This window comes from Taudactylus pleione, unplaced genomic scaffold (assembly GCF_031769625.1).
Source record: "Taudactylus pleione unplaced genomic scaffold, aTauple2 ptg000311l, whole genome shotgun sequence".
Classification (NCBI taxonomy): Eukaryota; Metazoa; Chordata; class Amphibia; order Anura; family Myobatrachidae; genus Taudactylus; species Taudactylus pleione.
Window position 1 is genome coordinate 917,602 of NW_028284712.1, and position 9,943 is coordinate 927,544.

The window sequence follows — 9,943 nt, forward strand, 5'->3', positions numbered from 1 at the left end:
GACGGTTCAATGACCGAGTTATGTCATACCGTTTAGAACATTGAATAATAATTTATTATGCATGACTAAGTAGGTTAAGAATAGAATGTGATAGTTTTATGTTTGCTATCAAAGGGTGGACTGTCAAAGTCAAATAATTGGATATGATCGCTGTACAATTATTATCTGACGATATAGTCATCTATTGTCTGATGACATATTATTAAGACGCTACTTTGCGTCGGCGCAATCCGATGCACTAAAATGCGTATCCACAACACACATACGCTGATGCACATAACGCACACATATATATACATATATACACACAGACGCTCATATGCATATTCACATACATACACATGGACGCTCGATTGTATATATTCACGTACATACACATAGACGCACATTTGCTATTTCAATACACAGACGCACATATGCGAATGCATACATATAAAATGGTCCCCACACATTATAGTTAATAACCAGAGTAATTAAAGGTATTGTTATCTAATAATGATGTGAGATGTACTTAAAAGAGATCTAAGGTTCAGAATACAGTGGACATGTCATGTTTGGTATCATACTAAATCCCTGTGTATTTGCAAACATCCGTTTCTATCGGCAAAGAAGTCGCATCATGCGTACGCTAGTTATGGATGATAGGGAGTTATTGAATAAAATGTTATAACTTGTATGCAGTGTTGTAGCCAGTTTTAACCAGTTGTTCGGTGGGAAACTACACAATGTGACCTTTGGAGGACTGAGCCATATCCCTGATGACACCGTATGAACTGACCAATGACCAGATTGACCAGAAGCAAGAACCAATGAGAACCTGTCAATTTGTCCCTTTGTTAACTCTGAAACCTGTAAGGTATATAATCTGTGTCCTGACCTCAGTGTACAGGTATCTTCTTGCGACCACAGACTTCTAGATTGATGACTGTATACTGGGACCAGTGCGCACGCGTATGTATCGGGCTGTACTATTTTCATTGCTTTATACTCTAATTGTTAAATCTTACATCGTGTTACCCCTTTTTACATAAATAACTTTTTGTGCTTTGGGACCACACAATTGGACTGGAAAGCAGTTCTTTCTTAAGCGACTTGCAGCGCTAAATAGCGACTTATAGGAATCAATAATAGATAGATAGATAGATATGAGATAGATAGATAGATATGATACATAGATAGATATGATATAGATATATATGATATAGATAGATAGATAGATAGATAGATAGATAGATATGAGATAGATAGATAGATATATAGCTAGATAGATATGAGATAGATAGATAGATATGAGATAGATAGATAGATGTGAGATATATAGATAGATAGATGTGAGATATATAGATAGATATAGATATGAGATATATAGATGATAAATATGAGATAGATAAATATGATATAGATAGATAGATATGAGATAGATAGATAGATAGATAGATGTGAGATATATAGATAGATAGATGTGAGATATATAGATAGATATAGATATGAGATATATAGATGATAAATATGAGATAGATAAATATGATATTGGCCCTCATTCAGAGCCACTCGCAAACAGCAGTTCGCTCATTGCGTTCCGATGTTGACTAACCGCGCATGCGTCGGTGTAACACTGCGCATGTGCGTACGGCAGATTGCGAGCTTTTTTGGTCTCGTTCGTCAAATAGCGTACAGGAAGTGACATGTCAAATGTGATTGACAGAACAGGGCGTTTTTGGGTGTTGACGGGGGTGGAGATGGAAAAACGCACGCGTGGCGAGGCGTTTTTTGGGCGTACATACATTAGCAGATGCGAGCGTAAAATGTGTTGGGACCGACTCATACGTCACTGGATGATCCTCTTTCCCTTCAAAATGCTCGCACAGCTTAGGGTCTGGATTACTCGACCACATTGGCGATGGCCTTCTCCTCCATTCCGGGACTCCACGATGTTGTTGCGATTAATCGCGGGTGGTCTGAAAAGCAATTAGTGTTGGATTGAAAACCGACTTGGTATGTGTTTTAAAATCAGTTTTTTGGGATAGCACAAAACCGTACGCAGGTGGAAATCAGAGCTGCTAATGTCAGGATGACACAATCATTTTGCGTACATTTGTGGGGGTTTATTTTGGCCTCAATTTGGTGGTTAGGGCCTATTGTAACAATAATGTCATCATGTTTTAATTTTCTCACCTTTTTATTTTTGCCTGTTGAATTTGCCTCGTTATGTGAATTTTTAAACGTTCCTTAAAGAGCCCTTTTTTTAAAAAATTTGTTTTGTTTTTTTTTGCAAGTTTTTGCCTTTTGGGCCAGGATTAAATGTAACCCATTTGTACAATAATGTCACAATACAATGTCAGATTTTTGGCGTCAATTTATTGGTCAAACCAAAACTAAAATAATAAAAAATTTGGGGACATCTTTTTTTGGCAAAGATCAGTCCCAAAATCAAACAAATTGGCCCAACATAACTGTAGACATAAACGTACAACAAAAAATTAAAAACATTTCACAAGAAAGGAGAGGGAAGTTTTGACCAGAAAGGAATATGAGCCAAGCACAGAAGGAGTGTGGGAAAAGTCGCCATTGCTGTCACCGTTTTTTCACCCATTTGGATGGGGGAGGGAGGGCGCCAGACCGGGTCCGGGATGTCATCGGGCTGGCCTGTCCAGAGGCAGATGTTGTGGCCTCTGGACTAGGCACAGGGCTAGGCACATTTGGAGGATTGGCTGATGTTGTGCCAGAGGTGGAGGATCCTGATGTTCCGGCAGGAAGGGAGGTTGGCTCCACCATGTGCTGGCGAACGAGCTGCTCCAGGGCATTGGCGATGCGGATGTTGGCCCTGGTATTTTCCGCCAGGGCCTGATCAATGGTCACGTTGGCCGCAGCATTTTGCTCAAGGGCCTCAGCCACCCGTAGCAGACTGGCGTCCATCCTCTGCAGAATCTCCGTATGGAAATCCGATTTGAAATTGCCTGCGAGGGGGATTGCCCTGGACTGGCTTCTGCAGGGTCCTCAGCCGGATGTACTGGTTCCTCCCCTGCCGAGCCAGCAAAAATTCGGCGGCCAAGGCTCCCCTCTGGAGCAGACTCATCCGCCTGTGTCTCTGTTAGGAAAAATGAGAAAAGACTCACATTAGAATCTACATATTGGCCCACTAACATTTCAGAGTTGGTGACATCAAAAGATTTACCTGGGACAACATGAGGAGCCGCAAAGTCTGGCATGTCCGTATCCATGTTGGACACGCCAAACACCTCCACAGGCTGCACACACCCCTGTGCCAGCTCTTCTAAATCCGTCAACTCCAATGACACAGGGGTGGGACCCCCACCTGTCCCCCTTGCATGCCTAGCCCTGTCCGCGAGTTTTTGCTTTAGGCGATATTTGAAGTCGGCCCATCTGTGGGAAAAAATGGAAGCCATTATTCTTTTGTTTAAAATGGTGTTTGTTTTTAGGGGGGGCAAGTGTTTACTTACCGCCGTTTGACATCCCGGGCTAGACGGACATAATCACCCACCCTATTGACAGCAACGGCTACCTCTTCCCACATTCTCCACTTCTGGCTTAGACTCATATTCCTGTCTGCCTGTGGCAGGATGTCCACACACTTCTGTATCAAAACCTCCATCTCCTTTCTTGTGAAATGTGGCTGCCTTTTTTTTTTTGCAGCTTTGGCCGGAATACTGGGCCCAGCAGCCTCTTCCATGTCATCCTCCTCACCTATTTGTGTAAATATTCAGATTTCTCAAATTCACAACTTGCCCAATCTTATGTTTCAAATTAATCATTGATACAAAATGCATGAAAGACTTAACGCCTGACTCTTGGGCATTGTTTCCCTGGTCTGTCGCCATGTCTGAGGTCCAAACAAGAAATACACCAGAATTTAAATGTGTTTTCGTGACGTATTTATACATGCGTCCTTATTTTGCGGCCGCATCATTGATTGTGCGTTCCTATGATCCCTCCTTAATTTGTGCGGGAAACGAAACACTATTTATGGCTTGGTGTGTCTCGAGTCGAGGTGGCGTTTTTGGATTGTTGGAGGTTACCTTGGTTGGAGTTTCTTGTTTGCGGATAAAGGAGTTGGCGTTTGGAGTTTATTTTGTTTGCTAGATTTGCGTTTTTATTTTCCGTTCTCTTTTTTGGTATATTTTTTTTTGGCCTCGTTTCTTGATTTGGTAAGTTTTGTGAAGTCTAACTTTGGTTCAATTGGTGTCTCATTGTGTTTCTTGTTTTTAATTTTTGGATCCATAATTTCATATCTTTTAGCTTTTTATTAGTTTCGGACCCAAAGACCTTTTGATTTGGAATCTTATATATTTGCTCTTGGTAAGTCCATTTTTTATCTTGTTTTTGTGAACTAATTAGCGCATTTTTCTCTGTTTGTATAGTGACTTGTATTTGCGAACTAATTAGCGCATTTTTACTACTTACTATTGTGACTTGTATTTGTGAACTAATTAGCGCATTTTTACTACTTACTATTGTGACTTGTATTTGCGAACTAATTAGCGCATTTTTACTACTTACTATTGTGACTTGTATTTGCGACCTAATTAGCGCATTTTTCTCAGTTTGTTTATTAACTTGTATTTGCGAACTAATTAGCGCATTTTTAAATGCTTATTAATCCTGTAAAATTTTTTGTGGTTGCCCTTTCGCTTTTTTGGCTTACATTTCAACCCATTTTGATGTACTGTGTGCAATGTCGTTTTGCTCTTTGGCCAAATGTGTGTTTCGCATATTTTAAGTTTTGTCTAGCACAAAATTTAGAAACATAAATGCACAGAGTAAAATTTGTCAAATTATTTTTGTGATTAATTTCAGTTTGGACGTATCATGACAATACCCCGGCATGTAAGCAGCAATGGATGGTATCATCAAGCTAAGTTGTTCTTAATTTTCTTTTGGGGTGGGTCCAAAGCCTTACATTCCAATCTTGCCATTTCAGGTTGATCTTGGGCGGATTGTTCTGGCCATGCTCCCGGAAGCCGACCAACCTCAATCTCATCCCAGGCGTAGGCATCGTAGGCGTGCAAGGCCCCAGATATTTCGAACACGTGTCACCCTTTTTGGAATGCCCGATGATGAGGTTTTAAGACGCTACCGTCTTCCTCCCAAAATCATCATAGACACTCTCTCATTAATAGAGAGTGATCTTGAGCGGCAAATTGACAGTCCAACAGCAATACCACCACTTACGCAAATTATGGCGGTGTTACATTTCTGTGCCTCAGGATCGTTTCAAACAATGGTGGGAATAGTGGCGGGCATCTCACAATCCTCCTTTTCCCGGATCCTGAGGGCAGTGATGGAGGCACTTTTCAAGCACCTCTATCATTTTATTCAAATGCCTTTGGATATGGGTGCCCTTAGTGTGGCCAAGGCCAATTTTTACCAAATAGCTGGCTTCCCACACATCATAGGGGTTGTGGATGGTACTCACATACCACTTCAGCCTCCAGCACGGCTGGAGGCCATATTTCGAAACAGGAAACACTATCACTCCCTGAATGTAATGGTGGTATGTGATGCCTCCCTCCAGATCCTGTCCCTGAATGCAAAATTACCAGGAAGTGCACATGACTCCTTCGTCATCCGGCAATCAGGGATATGGCACAAATTAACCAACCTTCAAGCTGGTGATGCGTGGCTTCTGGGTAAGTGTAGACCTTTAGTACATAACAATGTTAAGCTTGATACACAGTGATCCTGATGTTGTCTATTCTTTTTCACAGGAGACAGTGGATACCCTTGCATGCCCTGGCTGCTCCCTCCTTATTTGGCTCCCACACCAGGTCCACAAAGTGAGTTTAATACCGCACTTACAGCCACCAGGCAAGTGGTGGAGCGCTGTATCGGCCTTTTAAAAGGCCGATTCAGATGCCTCCACCGCTCTGGTGGCGAGCTCATGTATTTGCCGGATATGGTTTCGAAAATTGTGGTCCTGTGTGGGATCTTTCACAACATCGCCATAAGGAGTGGTGTTCCAATGCAGCCAGAGGATGCCTTACCTGAAGATGGCCCCCCCGAGGTTGGTTGGAGGTCAGTAAGTGGGGGGGCCATACGCGATGATGTGGTGGCCCGATATTTTAGGTAATTATTGACCAAACAACAGTGTGTATACCCAATGTGTTACGGTTTTTTAGCGTTCATCTTTTTTGATATTAATTCTTGCACCATCTTCTGTTTGTTTGCATAATCTTTGGCACTCCCACGATGACTACTTCCTGCTACCCTTCAAAAACCTTTAAGTGGAAACTTCGGGAATATATTCTGACACCAATATTGCAACGCCATATTTTTGAAATCATGTGGGCATGGACCTTCGTCAACCAGTTCTTGATTTGTTGTGTGTTTGTTTCGTGTTTTTGGTATGTGGTGTATTTCTCATTATCACTGTGTGTTTTGTTTGTGAGTGACCACTTTGTATTTTGATTTCTGTTGTGAATAAATATTTGGAGAGTGTAATTTGTTTCATTTTTGGGCACGTTAGAAGCAAGTGTAAACAAACTCCCAAACGTTCATTTTACCTAAGGGGTAACCCAGTAATGAAGCAAGTGGAGCTAAAATGTAATATGTTTTCGGGGTACTAACCAACACAACAAGGAATCCTGTACAATCAGTTGCCTTCGTAAGATTGTCCTAAGCAGTTTGGCCACCAAATAGGAACCTGAAAAATGGTGTAAACTATCATGTTGACCACCACAAAAAAGGAAAATGACATTGGTACTGGGAGGTGTTTCTTGTGCCTGTTTGCATTCAAAATACAACACACAATCTGTAGTGAGATTCTGTGGCAATCCTTGCTTGAAGAGTCTACTTATGTCAGTGTAAAGAATCTTGGATTTACTCCAAACGCATGAGACAGAGCTTGATTTAAAACTGATTTATTATGAAACAATTAGAAAATAAAATTAAAAAAAAACTAATTCCTAAGGAGGACCAACAGATGGTCAAGGCCCTGCATAAGCCCGGTGACCTGCTCCCGCATACGGCCCACACAATTCAATATTTCTTCCCGATGCCTCTGTTCCTCTGTGGGTGACAAAAGTTTGGGGATTAATAAATCGATAATGAAGCAACATTCTAAAAAAACACAAAACAAGCAAACCAAAACTTACAAGCTTGTGGGCCAAAAAAACATTACACGGATAAAACCCAGCACCCCAAAATGTGGTAGGCCAAAAATACAAGGGCCCTAAAAAAAGGCACACAGGTGTGATATGTGTATGGTGACATCAGCGGGAACAGGTAAAGACAACCCCCAAAAATACCCTAAGGCGACAGAAAGGCAAAAAAAATGGGGACGACACATGATTACATACAAACAGTTTGTGGTGTCCAAAATAAAATTTCAAAACATACCGTTCTCAAAAACGACAGAGCCAGAAGCCACTCCCTGTACCACCTCGGAGGTGGCTACATTCCCCAAACCTAGGGGCAAGGTGTTTGAGGAATCCTGGGAGGGGGTATTTGGAGGAGGGACGGATGGAGGAGAGGGGGAATTGGGCTGGAGGGGAAGTAGGCCTGAAATTTCGGCCACAGGGTCTGGGGAGGAGGGGGTAATTGACGAATTGGGGGTTGGAGAGAGGGGCCGGGACCGGCGTCTTGTCTGGCGAAGCCGCCGTAGTGTTTGCTGTGCCCCTAAAAAATGAAAAAAATATTGTGGTTAGTTTCAACAGGAATCCAAAAAAAAAATAAAAAAATAAAAATGACTAAATAGGACAGACATGAAAACATGCACATGCAGATATGACTACAATGACTCAATAGGACAGACATGAAAACATGCACACGCAGTTAGGGCCCACAAGATAAACTTGAAAACCACAGTCCAGAACACTTACTTTCCGCAATCTGCATGCGAAAGCATGCCAGCAAGCGGGGCGTCCGACCACCTGCGCTCCAGCTGGCCAATATGTCGGCGTGAGCCGAAGGAGCGCAGGCGTCGACGTACCTCCGCATATGCGGAACGCTTTCGCCTAGTGGAGATGGGTGGAGGCTGACTGGTGATCCGCCTGTCCATCACCTCCGTCAGCACCAGCAGTTCGCGCCTGGTGAATGCGGCGGATCTCATGATGGCAATGGTGTTTTTTTGGAAAAATATTTTTAATAAAGCACCCCAAAAAAATTTGATTGGCTAATGTATTTGGGAAATTAACAGGACAAATTCTATTGGTTAGTGTATGAGTCATGTGTTCGACAGGGCCACAAATCTCTTGAGAGTTATGATTGGCTTGATGCAGTGACATGCGTAAGCAAATTTAAATAAAGAAATGAACCACAGAAAAATTGTGGGGAGACAAACAAATAGAACAATTGTTTAATTGGGGCTAACATGTCTTTTGAACAATAAAAGCGAAGGTTTCAGCCGTACGTATTCCGCGAGCAAATACAAACACGGACAAGATTAAAGTTTATTGCATTGTGTTGAAAAAAAAAAAACAATTAAGCTAATTGATACATTGATTGACATGATACGATTGAGGGAGGTAGGCAGAATAAAGGAGCAGGTAATCGACATCTGACAAGCCCACTTCCGGTTTGTACTTGTGCGTGCGTTCCCTTCAAGCCATTTCGGGGATGTACGCTCGCTATTTGGCACGCTCGTTAGTTAGAGGAGGGGTCGTCTGAGTTTTGGGCGGATTTTTATATGCGTTCGAAAATACGAGCGAGGCCTTGAATTTAAATATTTTTTTACGTACGCCGAACGTACGTACTCCCAATTGCGAGTGGGTCTGAATCAGGCCCATAGATAGATAGATATGAGATCGATAGATATGAGAGATAGATAGAGTGGCGTATCTATAATAGGTGCAGTGTGTGCGGGGCACACGGGCCCCCGGGTCCAGGGGGGCCCCACACCACACACACTGCACCCATATTTTTTTAAACTTACCTGTCCGTGGTCCCTCGTCGGGTGTCAGCGCTCCTCAGAACACAGGTAAGTTGTGTTTTTTTGGGGTTTTTTTTGAGTGTGTGTGTAAGGGGGCACGGGAACTGGCACAGCATGGGGGGGGGCTACTGGGGGCACCGTATAGGGGGGTGGCCGCTGCTTGGGGCAATGTATAGGGGAGCCGCTACTGTGGGCGCTGTATGGGGGGGTGGCCGTTACTGGGGGCAGTCCATAGGGGGGACTACTACTGGGGGCAATGCATAGGGGGGCTACTATTGGGGGCACTGCATAGGGGGGTCTACTACTGGGGGCAATGCATAGGGGGGATTACTACTGGGGCACTGTATGGGGGGGCACTACTGGGGGCACTACTACTGGGGTCAATCCATGGGGCACTGTATGGGGAGCGGTACTGGGAGCACTGTATATGGGGGACTACTACTGGGGGCAATGCATACGGGGATTACTACTGGGGCACTGTATGGGGGGCACTACTGGGGACACTGTATATGGTGGACTACTACTGTGGGCAATGCATAGGGGAGATTACTACTGGGGGCACTGCATAGGGGGGATTACTACTGGGGGCACTGCATAGGAGGGACTACTACTGGGGGCAATGATTAGGGGGGATTACTACTGGGGGCAATGCATAGGGGGGACTGCTACTAGGGCACTGCATAGGAGGGACTACTGTGGGCAATGCATAGGGGGGATTGCTACTGGGGTCAATGCATAGGGGGATTACTACTGGGGGCACTGCATAGGGGGGACTACTACTGGGGGCAATGTATGGGGGGACTACTACTGGAGGTAATGCATAGGGGGGACTACTACTGGGGGCAATGCATAGGGGGACTACTACTGGGGGCACTGAATAGGGGGACTACTACTGAGGGCAATGCATAGGGGGACTACTACTGGGGGCACTGCATAGGGGGACACTACTGGGGGCACTGTATATGGTGGACTACTACTGTGGGCAATGCATAGGGGGGCTACTACTGGGGGCACTGTATAGGGGGGATTACTACTGGGGGCAATGCATAGGGGGGT